This window comes from Schistocerca serialis, chromosome 4, assembly GCF_023864345.2.
Source record: "Schistocerca serialis cubense isolate TAMUIC-IGC-003099 chromosome 4, iqSchSeri2.2, whole genome shotgun sequence".
Taxonomy (NCBI): domain Eukaryota; kingdom Metazoa; phylum Arthropoda; class Insecta; order Orthoptera; family Acrididae; genus Schistocerca; species Schistocerca serialis.
Genome location: NC_064641.1, coordinates 116,462,131 through 116,476,812, shown reverse-complemented (window position 1 = coordinate 116,476,812; position 14,682 = coordinate 116,462,131). Strand labels below are relative to the sequence as shown.

The following is a 14,682-nucleotide window of genomic DNA, read 5'->3' as shown; positions in this document are numbered from 1 at the left end:
TCACTCCTAAATTTACTGGTTTTTGAACCAAGTTGGGTAGTTCTGATGTTGGCTGTCCATGTTTAATTATCCCCTGTTTTTCTGAGAAAGAATGTGCAGAAAACAGCGTCAACAAAAGCTCTTTTGTAACACGCATATAGTTCTGTATTATATGAGTAGATGCTATCTAGCACCTATGCACACTTTCATACACATTTATCAACCCCGTATACTGAGCAATACAGTACATGCTGTTATTGACACAATCTGCTACTTTGTATTATATGTCCGTCCGACGCTAGTATCGGTTGTGGCAGAAAGGCACGCAAATGGCTCGTGGTCTTCAGAGATGCGCGCGCAACTGTCTGTCTGTTCCGGTAAGTGCAGGACGATTGCTTCGGGTCGGCACACAATGCTCGGTCAGTAATGTGACGTAATGAACGTATTAGTGTTACGTCTTTCGAAGAAATGTGACGGTTTTATCTACAGGTAAATATTATTGAATAACGGCGTGACTGAAGTTACACAATACATCAAATGGCTCTGAGCACTATGGGACTTGACTGCTGAGGTCATCAGTCCCCTAGAACTTAGAACTACTTAAACCTAACTAACCTAAGGACATCACACACATCCATGCCCGAGGCAGGATTCGAACCTGCGACCGTAGCCATAATACATCGTTACAGCTGTTGTTGCCGAGGCAGTGCTTCAGTTGCGTCACCTCAATACACGCCGCAGCTGTATATGCACTTTCGACATTGATTGAGCTTCTTCGTTCGTGGTGCAAGGTCAGCGTCTCGTCTGCAGCCTTCTCTTCAGGTATTTTCCCCTTCTTCTTTATAGTTTTCCTTATTTTCCACGGGAATGCCCACCTTGTCACATGTGACCTCCATCAACATGATAATTTATAATTACTCTTGTCTTTCAGAAAGGCATTTAGGCCTCTTATCTTAGCAATACGTATTCCGAAGCTGACACCAAGAAATTGTCAATATTTTGTGAATGACAGTCTTCTTCTAAGTCAATACTCCCTAAACACAAAAACGTAAAAATGATTACAAAAAGGTTAAGATTTAACAGGCCACTTCTTGACAAATTGCCTGTTACATCTGTCTCGGGTTCTTCAGTGCCAGTAACTCTTGCCGGCGAAAGGTCAGAAAAATTATCAATCAAACGTCGGTCGAAGAACCCCGAGATAAAAGCTAACAAGCAATTTGTCATAAAAATGATTGATCACGCAATGAAGACAAAGTTTGAGCAAGGATCAATTCCTCAGTGGCATCGATAATCGATTTAATGCAGAGAAACAAAGGCTTAACAGCTTGATAGTGAACAGTCCATCGTGTATCCTAAAGTTTAACTTAAATCCCAACGTTTTTCGGAAGTATCGTCAACCTGTCTGTGGAGGGTGAGTAAAACAGGTTAACAGATCTTCAGAGGCCCCCAAAAAAAGTCGCGCACGATGAAACTGTTGCAAAAGAGTGTAATCCGCACAGGTTAAGACTGGCCTACATAGGGCACAAATAATGCCTTAGGAAAGTTCACAAAAATTCTTACTTGGACTCCTGAACGCACTGCAGCCATTGTAGAAGCGTTGCTGTATTTCTGTCCTAGGCAAATTGTTATTTGCTGACCATCATGTTCAATGACCCAAAAAATATCTTGTGTTATGCTAACGGCTTTCTTCCCAGATTGCTGAAAAGAGCCTAGAAATGACTCCTTTACTTCTGCTTCTTTTTTGTTTTTCCGGTTCCGTGTCTCAGTCTTTAAAAACGGAACTCTGATATGATAGCTTTGTGGTCTGTCCATCCGTTTGTCTGTCCAGCTGTTAGAAACTCTTTTCCTCAGGAACGAGTACGTGTATCAATTTGAAGTTTATATCAAGTATTAAAGTTTCTGGTCCCTTGACAATGTAAATATTTTTAGATTCTACGAGGTGCATCAATAAAGTAATGAGACTTTTCTTTGTATAGAGTCTCTATACAAATGGACCACTAGAAAACTTAAAGGTCAACAAAATGAAGCAGATTCACACGCACTGACAACATCAAAAGAAATGGCTTGATACACACCAAAAAACGCACTTGAAATGGGAATTATTTCTCGAAACGCGTCGTGCGAATAGTAAAATAAAGAAAAAATCGTGACTGGTAGCAGAAGAGTTATTTATTTATAAACAAACCTATTGTATCTACAGTCGCAGGCTTTCAAAAACCATTTATAATGGATCAAATCAGATAGGGACTGTTAATGCTGTTTGTGGATGGCGCTGGAGTTGTCGCCCAATGATGCCCTGTATGTGCTCGATTGGAGGTAGATGTGATGATCGAGCAGACCAAGGCAACATGTCGACACTCTGTAGAACATGTTGGGTTACAACAGCGGTATGTGTGCTGATGTTATAACCGCCCCCCCCCCCTCCCCCCTGGAATGCTGTTCATGAATGGCAGCACAAGAGACCCAACCACCAGACTGATGTACAAATATGCAACCAGGGTGTTTGGCATAACCGCTAGAGTGCTCCTGCTGTCATACGAAATCGCACCCCGGACCACAGTTCTAGGTGTACGTCCAGTGTGCCTAGCAAGCAGACAGGTTATTTGCAGGCCATCATCTGGACTCCTAATCACCACACGGCCGTCAGTGGCACCGAAGCAGAACCAGCATCCATCAGGAAACACAACAGAACTCCACACTGCCCTCCAATGGGCTCTCCCCTGACACCGCTGAAGTCGCATATGCCGGTCGCTTAGCGTCAGTGGAACGCAAGTTATAGCGCGTCTGGCTCGAAGCTGTTGTTGAAGTAACCTATTTGTAACAGTTCGTTCTGTCACTGTGGGTCCGCAGCTCGTGGTCGTGCGGTAGCATTCTCGCATCCCGCGCCCGGGTTCCCGGGTTCGATTCCCGGTGGGGTCAGGGATTTTCTCTGCCTCGACTGGGTGTTGTGTGTTGTCCTTAGGTTAGTTAGGTTTAAGTAGTTCTAAGTTCTAGGGGACTGACGACCATAGATGTTAAGTCCCATAGTGCTCAGAGCCATTTGAACCATTTGTCACTGTGGTGCCAACTTCTGCTGAAACTGCAGCTGCAGATGCAGTACGATGTGCCAGAACCGTACACCGAACATCATGTTCTTTCCTCTGTGTAGTGGCCGGTTGCCGTCCGGATCCCTATCTTATTGCGACCGTAAATTCGAATGACCACCACTGCCACCAGTCACTTACAGAGACTATATTCCTGTCAAGTGTTGCTGCAATATCTCAGAACGAACATCCAGCTTCTCGTAAGCCTGATACACGAACTTAGTGAGGTGTTAAGAATAGTACTTTTGTCGCCATTCTTGGCTAACATCAACACACCACGTCGAATCTCAAACGTAACCAACACTCACGACTGTTGCAGCGTACATTTAAAAGCGAACCCGATTTGCACCCTCATAGTGGCGCTTCTAGTGCCACACTTACGCGACTGCCGCGAAATTGGAGTAGCCTCATCTTTCTTCCTTGGTGATTCGATTTTTTTTCGTCAGTCTCTTTCTCGTCCACGTTTGATTTCCACAGGAGCATACATTCGCAACAGCTACTATTGCAGCCGGCCGAAGTGGCCGAGCGGTTCTAAGCGTTTCAGTCTGTAACCGCGCGACCTCTACAGTCGCAGGTTCGAATCCTGCCTCGGGCATGGATGTGTGTGATGTCCTTAGGTTAGTTTGGTTTAAGTAGTTCTAAGTTCTAGGGGACTGATGACCTCAGATGTTAAGTCCCATAGTACTCAGAGCCATTTGAACCATTTTGAACTACTATTGCAAACGACCAAGACTTTCATTTATATTGCCAATACATTTCTCTTTTTAAGAACAGGTCCTTCTCTTGTTGCCAGGGTCCGTTTTTTACTCTCTTTATTTCTGCTGACGACGCCTACATACTGTATTTTGGTGCCCAAAAGACAAAACTCGCACATTACCTTTGCGATTCATTTCTTAATTCAGTTCTTCCAGTATCACCTGGTTTAATTCGTCTACACCCCGTCGGCTTTCTTTTGTTGATTTTCCTTTTACAAACTCTTTTCAAAACACTATACATTCCGCTTAACTATTCTTCCAAGTCCTTACCGTCTCTGACAGTATCTTACAGTACCAACTATCTTAAAGTCGTTATTTCTTCTTCCTGTCCTTTGGAAATGTCTCCTTATTTTTTTTCTGTTGCTCTTTGCGCTGATTGAATAACGTGAGAGATAGGCTACAACCATGTTTCACTCCCTTCCCAATCACCTCCATACCGTCGTTTGTCTCTTAAGCTGTGAGATTTGTTTCCCAGCAGTAGATAACCTTTGGATCCCTGTATCTTATCCCTGATAACTTTAGAGTATCAAATGGTTTAATCCAGTCAACATTATCTACATCTACAAATGCTATAAATGTGATTGCCTCTGATCTCTCAGGTTTTCTCGGCATGATTGATTGATAGTGAGCACCCAGGTGTTCCGCCAAGTTGTTGTCTCCATGTTGTACAAAATATTTCCACAGCCGACCCAGCCGTCTTCTTCGGTTGCGACCAGTTGTGCTGTTACGTGTAGTCGTTGCCCGGATTCCAACAAGGCAGCGAGCTACTGTCGGACTCGCGCCGCTGTTTATAGCCGAGTTCGGTTCCCGATGCGCCCCACACCTTTTGGTGCTCTTTTTTTGCGTTTCAGAGTTTTCACTGATACCACAGAGTTACGCAACATTCGCGACACTCCGTCTCTTCTTTTCTACAGCAGCGCACCAAGCGGCCAGCAAGTGACTCTTCTGAGTATGCTATCGGATGAGAGGGAGTACAACCGTTTATATTGATTTGTACCATAGTCTTTACAATAGAGAGCGTATGTAGTGCCACAAAAATCGACAATAACTAAAAAGGTACCACATTTGTCATACTTTAGTTTCCTAAGGACCCTGGGAGGTATAAAACAGTACATTACAGGATAATATATTTACGATTCTCTTATAACGTACAGATATTTATTGGAGGGTGTCATTTTCTTTTAATAACTAAACATTGTTAGAAAACACCAGAAGGACGGACCTTTTGCAGAAATACGTCGTGTATCTACCCAACAATGCGAAGTTTTGATCGCCACACCTTCTGCCAAATCAGTGAATGTGGAACGAAGGGAATATTCCAAAACACAGGTAACTGAAGGGGAAGCCGCATAGGCGAGATAAAAACACGCCAAAAGCAATAAAACAGATTCCCAACACAGATGAAACCAATCCCACAACTGTTACTACATCTGAGTGACAAACGGCAAGAATCTGTGGGGACGTGGAACCACTGGCTCTACCCTCCAATAATATCGCTGCCCTACCGCAGCAAGAACAACTGTATCTTTGCCAGATTAGTTCTCTGTAGAGATGGGCAAACTGAAACAAGTAACTGTTTCGAAACAAATGAAACAGTACAATGTAATGTTTCGATACGCTGTTTCGAAACAGTGAAACAGTTTGTGTTTTGTAATCTAATAAACCTCGACATTTTATCATCTTGAATGTCTACTGTATAGGTATGTCCCTATAAACACAAATGAGATGCGAGAGCGCTAATCAAATCGCAGAAAGTATGAAACTATCACTTAGGCGTCTTGGCCGTTTCGTATTTCATGCAGCAAATGCGCTGCTTTCGTGTCGTGTGACTTTCATACTTTTCAATTGGCTGAGGACAGCCATAGCTGAAGACAGAAGAACCACCACGAACGGAACTGGAGGTGGGAGCGAACTGCAGAAACAACGGATATGGTACTGGGATTCCCACATTCTGCTAGTACGGGAATATACCCATCCTGCTAATTCCCATGCACACAAAGGGAATCATTGTGGATAACAGGCACAGTGACTATAGACTCACAAATAATGCCAAATAATTCGAATAAATAACAAAATATAACATAAAAATTTTTGTCTTTCAAGGTGTTTCGAACCGTAACTATAAATTCACCATCCTTCCAAGCCCTTCCCGTTCATCATTACACTATCAGTGATATGTCAAACAGATTGCTTGCAATTATACCTACATTAAATTTATGTATATGTATAATAACTGTCCCTCTACGCCTTTTTTTTATTCGAAATGTTCTAGGCTTACTTGCGTTTCTTAATATGATTACTGTACTTGAACAGAGAAATGTATGTTATAAAAAAGTGTAATTTAACTGAATATTTATTATTTTGAATGTGAATAGTATGCGTTGTTTTATTATTTGGTTAATGTTTATAAAGCAAATATTACGCCATTTCGGAATAGGACAGTCATCTAGAAACGAAGCTTTATTTTCGGATATCTTAAGCTTCATGCTATTGCTTGTCAAAACGATTTCGACACTCTTGAAGGTGTTTCACGAAGTGGTATGTTGTGTTTCAGTACCTGTGCCGAGCCCGAATCTCGTCCGACACAGAGTGGAATGAAACATCACTGTTTCGATACAATCAGTCCGTTCCAAGCACAGGTGGACTGAAACAAGCATTATTTTGAAACAACGATACAGTTTCTGTGTCTGGCTCGAGATCGAATCTGGTCCGGATATCCGAGACAGGGGCGATACGAAACACCACTGTTTCGAAACAGTAAACCACAGCCGTTCCGAAACACTGAAACAGTTCCACGTATCGATACACTGTATCGAAACATAGAAACAGTGGCCAAGTCTAGTTCTCTGTAATACGCGCTCTATGACAAAGGCATTGTGCATAGGCTGCGAGAATAAAAGTATACATAGTAAGTGATGGGAGTGCGAGAGATTATTTATCGCGTCGCAATTACCAAGCCTGCTCCCCACTATAGACAAATCTTCAATACATTCGCTTTTGAAACAAAGTTGATTACATATACAAAAATATTCGTGCATTAGAAAGTCGACTGATATGTAAGAATGGGTTTTCATCAGACTCCACAAAAAATTTTACTTGTCAAGGGAAGTGGCTATCGTAATAAGACCAGGCAGCATCACAAATATATGCTCCTCATGCATGAAATATGTGTTTACATTCTCTTCTTTTTAGCGGAATAAGTTGCAACTATACACATTTACGAAAGTACGTCATGAATAAGATGTAGCATATGTCACTGATCAGTGAGATCCGGATGTTTTCACATTTATTTCACGATAACTCATGTCTCTTGGTACTTTATTATTGCATAGAACGCAGAAAGGTAACAATTATTTTGTTAATTAAGTAGGAAAATAATTATAAACATACAATATCCTTAAGACGTATGTGAATGCTTTCTCACCGCTTGGAGCGCTAGTGTCACTCTAGCTGTCAAACGGTAACAACTTTTGCTCCAGACAGTGTCATGACTGTATCTACACTACTGGCCATTAAAATTGCTACAGACGCGGAATTTAACCGACAGGAAGATGATGCTGTGATATGCAAAACATTAGCTTTTCAGAGCATTCACACAAGGTTCGCGCCCCTGGCGACACCTACAACGTGCTGACATGAGGAAAGTTTCCAACCGATTTTTCATACACAAACAGCAGTTGACAGGCGTTGCCTGGTGAAACGTTGTTGTGATGCCTCGTGTAAGGAAGAGAAATGCGTGCCATCACGTTTCCAACTTTGATAAACGCCGGATTGCAGCCTATCCTGATTGCAGTTTATCGAATCGCGACATTGCTGCTCGCGTTGGTCGAGATCCAATGACTGTTAGCAGAATATGGAATCGGTGGGTTCAGGAGGGTAATACGGATCGCCGTGCTGGATCCCAACGGCTTCGTATCACTAGCAGTCGAGATGACAGCCATCTTATCCGCATGGGTGTAACGGATCGTGCAGCCACGTCTCGATCCCTGAGTCAACAGATGGGGAAGTTTGCAAGGCAACAACCATGTGCACGGACAGTTCGACGACGTTTGCAGCAGCATGGACTATCAGCTCGGAGACCATGGCTGCGATTACCCTTGATGCTGCATCACAGACAGGAGCGCCTGCGATGGTATACTCAACGACGAACCTGGGTGTACGAGTGGCAAAACGTCATTTTTTCGGATGAATCCAGGTTCTGTTTACAGCATCATGATGGTCGCATCCGTATTTGGCGACATCGTGGTGAACGTACATTGGAAGCGTGTATTCGTCATCGCCATACTGGCGTATCAGCCGGCGTGATGGTATGGGTGCCATTGGTTACACGTCTCGGTCACCTCTTGTTCGAACTGACGGCACTTTTAACATTGGACGTTACGTTTCAGGTGTGTTACGTCCCGTGGCTCTACCCTTCATTCGATCCGTGCGAAACCCTACATTCCAGCAGGATAATGCACGACCCCACATTGCAAGGTCCTGTACGGGCCTTTCTGGACACAGAAAATGTTCGACTGCTGTCCTGGCCAGGACATTCTCCAGATCTCTCACCAATTGAAAACGTCTGGTCGATGGTGGCCGAGCAACTGGCTCGTCACAATAAGCCAGTCACTACTCTTCATGAACTATGGTATCGTGTTGAAGCTGCATGGGCAGCTTGCCTGTACACGGCATCCAAGCTCTGTTTGACTCAATGCCCAGGCGTATCAAGGACGTTATTATGGCCAGAGGTGGTTGTTCTAGTTACTGATTTCTCAGGATCTATGCACCCAAAAATGCGTGAAAATGAATTCACATGTCAGTTCTAGTATAATATATTTGTCCAATGAATACCCGTTTATCATCTGCATTTCTTCTTGGTGTAGCAATTTTAGTGGCCACTAGTGTATATTAGACTGTCTTGATACTTCGTGTAACGCAAACTCTCTGAGCGTTTTCCAAGCGTTATTTAAACTGATACTGCCGTTCCTGTTCATCAGGTTTTCTGGCATCTTTATTGTGGTAGACCCCTTAAATGACGTGTGGCTACGATCTCCCGTCGGGTAAACCGGTCGCCTGATGCAAGTCTTTTTAGTTGACACCACTTCGGCGGCTTGAGTGTCGATGAGGATGAAATGATGATGAAGACAATACAACACCCAGCCCCCAGCGGAGAAAATTTCCGACCAGCCGGGAATCGAACGCGGGCCCCTTTGCATGGCATCATGCCGCGCTGACCACTCAGCTATCGGGGCATACGACCCCTTAATCATGCTATGGTAGAAACTTGGCGTTTGCACTACGATGACGGCCTCATCGTATTTTAATTCATATAATATTCGGAGCACTGCGCGGTGACAGGTGATTCGCTTGTTTGCTTTAGCTGGGTGTACCGCTGATGTTCCTTGCATCCCTTCTCGACTGTTCTGATGGTCTGTCCCACGTAATACGAGATCCGTTCAAAAAATTCCGGAACTTTGTCCACAAACTTTTTATACGCTTACATTTTACTTAGTGTGCATCGTCTGCTTCTAAATACTCCCCCCTCCCACCCCCACCCCCACCCTCCCCCACCCCGTCGCTCCACAGTTGATACACCGCTCCTAACGCCGTTTCCACTTCCGGAAGCAGTCTTAGTACGCCTCTTGCTGGATCGGACGAAGCGCCGTCTGCCAATTTTCTTTTATCTCGCCTATCGCTGAAAATATTAGTCCTTTCAATGGGGCTTTCAACTTTGGAAATAAAAAAAATCTGCTGGGGCCAGGCCTGGACAGTACGAGAATGAGTCAGCACGATGTTTTCGTTTCTTTTGCAATGGTCGCGCACCAACGGGGATGAATATGTGGGTGCGTTATTGTGATTCAAGAGCCATGAATTCAGACCGTTTCCTTCTCTCAGGATCTAACTGAAATGTTATATTCTTCTGGAATCTCTCCGACAGTCAGTCTTCGACATGAATGTATCGGTAGACGTCCGAGGGTGTCCTGAACAAGTGTCATCCTTAAGTCCGGTCCGGCCATTTTTAAACCGTGTGAACCATTCGTAACACCGAGTACGGCTTCAGCACTCATCACTGTACGCTTCCTGCATCACTGAGTGTGTCTCTGTAAAGGTCTTCTTGAGTTTCACGCAAAATTTAATGCAGAAGCGTTGCTCCTCTAACTCTGCATTTCGATATTCACAATCTGTGCGGCACCACGTTCTACTCAATACAGCACTGAACAGTAACTAACAGACATACAACAGCCGGCCGCTGTGGCCGAGCGCTTCTAGGCGCTTCAGTCCAGAACCGCGCTGCTGCTACGGTCACAGGTTCGAATCCTGCCTCGGGCATGGATGTGTGTGATGTCTTTAGGTTAGTTAGGTTTAAGTAGTCGTAAGTCTAGGAGACTGATGACCTCAGATGTTAAGTCCCATAGTGCCTAGAGCCTTTGGAACCATTGAGACACACAACAAAAACTTCGGGAAGTTACACATTAAGGGGGGCAGGACGTCAAACGGGCCGACTTGGGGCAGATGAGGCACTGTTTGTACTTTTGCAAATAAATACATAAACCTCTGTCAGCATGACCAGGAAGGATTCAGAATTCACACTCTTTGCGGTGGAAGTTCGAAAACATAACGAAATAATTTTTTTTACATGTGAAATTTCATCATCTTTTTCACTTACTTATGGCAGCATTTGTTGCTATAGGTACACTTTTCTTCATAAGTAAGAGAGATTCTTCGATGAATTTTGCACAACATACCGGGTGATCAAAAAGTCAGTATAAATTTGAAAACTTAATAAACGACGGAATAATGTAGATAGAGAGGTAAAAATTGACACACATGCTTGGAATGATATGGGGTTTTATAAGAACCAAAGAAAAACACCCCTTATTGCTAGACGCGTCGTTTGGTGATGATCGTGTGCTCAGCCGCCACTTTTGTCATGCTTGGCCTCCCACGTCCCCAGACCTCAGTCCGTGCGATTATTGGCTTTGGGGTTATCTGAAGTCGCAAGTGTATCGTAATAGACCGACATTTCTAGGGATACTGAAAGACAACATCCGACGCCAATGCCTCACCATAACTCCGGACATGCTTTACAGTGCTGTTCACAACATTATTCCTCGACTACAGCTATTGTTGAGGAATGATGGTGGACATATTGAGCATTTCCTGTAAAGAATATCATCTTTGCTTTGTCTTACTTTGTTATGCTAATTATTGCTATTCTGATCACATGAAGCCCCATCTGTCGGACGTTGTTTGAACTTTTGTATTTTTTTGGTTCTATTAAAACCCCATGTCATTCCAAGCCTGTGTGTCAATTTGTACCTCTCTATCTACATTACTCCGTGATTTATTCAGTTTTCAAATTTATACTGACTTTTTGATCACCCAGTACAAACCATACTTAAAGGTGTATGAAACTCTAGCATTTTCCAAATCTATTAAAAACTGTGGTAAAAATTTAGGTAATTCACTATAAGAGTTGAGTGTTTTTCTAAACATGAAGTTTAAAATACAACAGCTCATTCATTTTTTCATAAATTAAATAAATTCTAGAGTTTTATACACCTGTAAGTATGGTATGTATGCTGTGCAAAATTCATCGAGGAATCTCTCTAACTTATGAAGAAAAGTGTACCTATAGCAACAAATACAGCCGTTAGTAAGTGAAAAAATGTTGAAATTTCACACGTAAGAAAAATTTATTTTGTTATGTTTTTGAACTTCCACTGCAATGAGTGTGAATCCTGAATCCTTCCTGGCCATGCTCACAAATTTTTATGATTTTATTTGTAAAAGTATAGACAGTGGAAACTAAAATGCCCTGTGATGCCTCTCCTGCTCGAAGTCGGCCCGTTTGACGTCCTACCCCCCTTAAACATGGGCGCGTGCTGGGACCCCAACCGCATGTCGCTCCAACACATCACGCGAAGTTACGAATGTTCCGGAATTTTTTTTAACAGACCTCGTACACGCCACAATCGCATGGGGCGTAATGCGCACCCGACTTTCGGAGGCCTAGATCGTCTTTAACATCACAAAGATCCTTCGAAAAAGGAAGCGAAGTACGCTGGATGCCATGTTTCCTTAAAAGTCTACCGATCTTAACGTACATTGGGCCAGCGTAAGGCAGATCAGTGATTCTCTTCCTAGGTCTCAGTCGCAACCTCTTTCTCAGACGTTCTTATATGTTGACTGCATCTCTAACTTCTCTCCCTATTAAATTGAAGTTAAATTATTACATTTGAATAATATCTGGTTACTTGCATGGAAACTTTGGGCGAGAGAAATTGCTTCGTCAATATTTTTACACAAATATCTCCCTCACTCCCGGTTATTAATTTAATTCCTGTCTGAATTCTCAAGTTTATAAAGTAAAATGATTAACGGTTTGTAAAGGGCAATTACAGTTCGTAATCATACTCCGTCTGCCTCTCGACGTCGGAGTCAGCACCTGGAATAAAATTTCTATGGCTCTGCACAATTCCGGCGATTGTCGATTCTGAAAATTCTTAAAATAGTCAGAGACACAATCGTACGCCATGGGGGAGCCGTCTTAGGTGCAATGACGTACTCACTGTGCAGCGTGAGAATCAGTGTCCAGGTTGTGTATTAATTTCTACAAAAGTCCAGAAATTAATCTCTCAAAATAGAGCATACACGATCGTGGTACAGGGTTTACTGATTTCCCAAGATACAAAGTTCCCTAAGAGTTACGACACACCAAATAATGTTCCGAGCCACAGATAAGGGAGAACTTAAAATAACCAAAGAATTAAACGTACCTTTTCCATTCATGAAATTATATTTTTCCATAAATGATCCTCATAGCTGCATTTTAGGATACGTCATCCTCTTGTATGAGATGAAATGTTATCATAATTAATCAAATTACATTCCGTATTCAAAATGGCAGCTTCCAACAATGCCGCTAATTACAGTTCAGCTGCGATGATGCCATCCGATTCCTCTCCACAACTGCTAAATCAGAAGTAAGTAAGTTCATAGTACACGAAATGTTTTACATCCACAAAGTTTTTATATCACGAGTCAGAAATAATCTCTCTCTCTCTCTTGCAGTCGTAATGAGTCTTTGATCCATATACACCGCTTGGACAGTTAAGACTAAATATTTGCACTAAAGGAGAAAAAGTGACAGGAAAAGGGTGATACCACACATGGACCGTTCAGTTTGATGATCTGAGTACACATTTCTTCGGAACATTATTCGTGGGCAGTTGCAAATTTTCGGCGAAGCTCTTCTTGTCTGACAGTGTTCGAACTCTATGGACCAGAGCCTTTAGCGCCGAATTTTTTTTGGTGATGGATAGTGGTGGCTCGAAACGTGAAAATGGAAGCAACTCGTCTAAACACCCGAAAGCTCACTACTTATCAACGACGCCGAGAACAAGCTGAGACATCACATCGCATCACTCTACACAAGTTGGATGAGCTCGGCCAACAGAAAGGCTGACTTAGTACGTCGACCTTCCTAAAAAGATGTCGACGCGAAAAAATTGTACTTATGCTCACTAAAAGCAAATAAGAGTATTACATTAACATGTCGGCGGCAAATAGGATTATGCACGGTGCAAACCAGGCTCCAGTGTGAGAGGGAATTGGTGACACTCAACGGTTGCTAGATGTTACTTCAAAAGAGCTTCTTCATGTCCATCCTTACATGTAGGCTAAATTGTCTGCAGGCTCTTCGGAATGAGTTGACAATACGATCTGGTCACAAAGAGAATCAAAGCAATTGAAGATGTGTGCTCGCCAGACAGCGAATACGATCACCTGTTCAAAAATCCGGGAGAAGATGTAAGGAGGCGTATTGTAATTAATCTCAATGACAAACACGTGGAAGAGGATGCAGTTATGAACACTGCCAAAGGGCTGAATTGTGCGCCCACTCCAAAAATGCTACCAGTAGCAGATTATCTCAGCTCCATGGAGCATGTTGTAGCTTCTCTCCCGCACGGCGAAGCAGAAGAGGTTCGCGCGAAACCTGGAGAGCACTTACCAAGGCGCCAATGTTAGGATCAAGTAGACAACGAGAAGCATTGAGAAGTCTGCGGTAGAACAAGGAAACGGGAGTTCTGACAGCCAACAAGGGAACACTGTGGTCCTAACGTCCTACAATAGGAAGGTTTTCGATTTTTCGGATAACGTTGCATTCAGACACACAGATGTCCTCTTACAAATAAAATCGAGAGGAAGATGATGGCTCTTCTCAGTGAGTCAGGCTTGCTGCGTAATACCATTAAGGGTCTTAAAACACGGGCAGCGGTGACGCCATGAGTATATAACCGTCGTAAGACACAAAAGGGCAGAATTCCTGTAAGACCCATAGTTCGTAATATTGACGCACCCACATACCAGCTGGCATAATACTTGAAACGCATTCTCAGTGAATATGGGGGAAGTGTGAACACCACGTTCGCAAATCGGCTGGGTCTGTACACCGCCTCAGTCAACAGCAGGTCCAGGATACGGATATTATGGTCATTTTCGATGTACCGTCCCTCTTCCACTTTCTGATTCCTTGGAACTAATCGCAGAAAAGTTTCACGATTCTTTCGCAGAACTTTATAGGCACCGCCTGTTCGATACAATATATTGTGCACAAATCGATAGCGTTGAGACGGTAGACTGTTATCACCTGTCGTGGCGAAGCGATAAACGGAACACTTTGAAGCAAGGGCACAAGAATCCGCCAAGCTGAAACCTACGTATTTCTATCGTTACATGGATAATACTTTTATGATTTCACCACATGTGGTGGAAAAGGTCCAAAGTTCCTGGAACATTAAAACCCGATCCGATGCAATATAAAATTCATAACTGAGCTCGATTAAGAGGGCCAATTGCCATTCGTAGACCTATTTGTT

General features: G+C 43.2%; 1 protein-coding gene across 1 annotated transcript in view; it reads left to right on the top strand.

Moving 5' to 3' along the window:
• The first annotated feature begins 368 nt into the window (after window positions 1–368).
• Window positions 369–14,682, top strand: part of LOC126474302 (mucin-2-like) — a 53,159-nt gene continuing 38,845 nt past the window's right edge. Inside the window, exon 1 of the mRNA XM_050101768.1 lies at window positions 369–468. The gene's annotated coding sequence lies outside the window, so the exon portion shown is untranslated. The remainder of the gene's footprint in view (window positions 469–14,682) is intronic.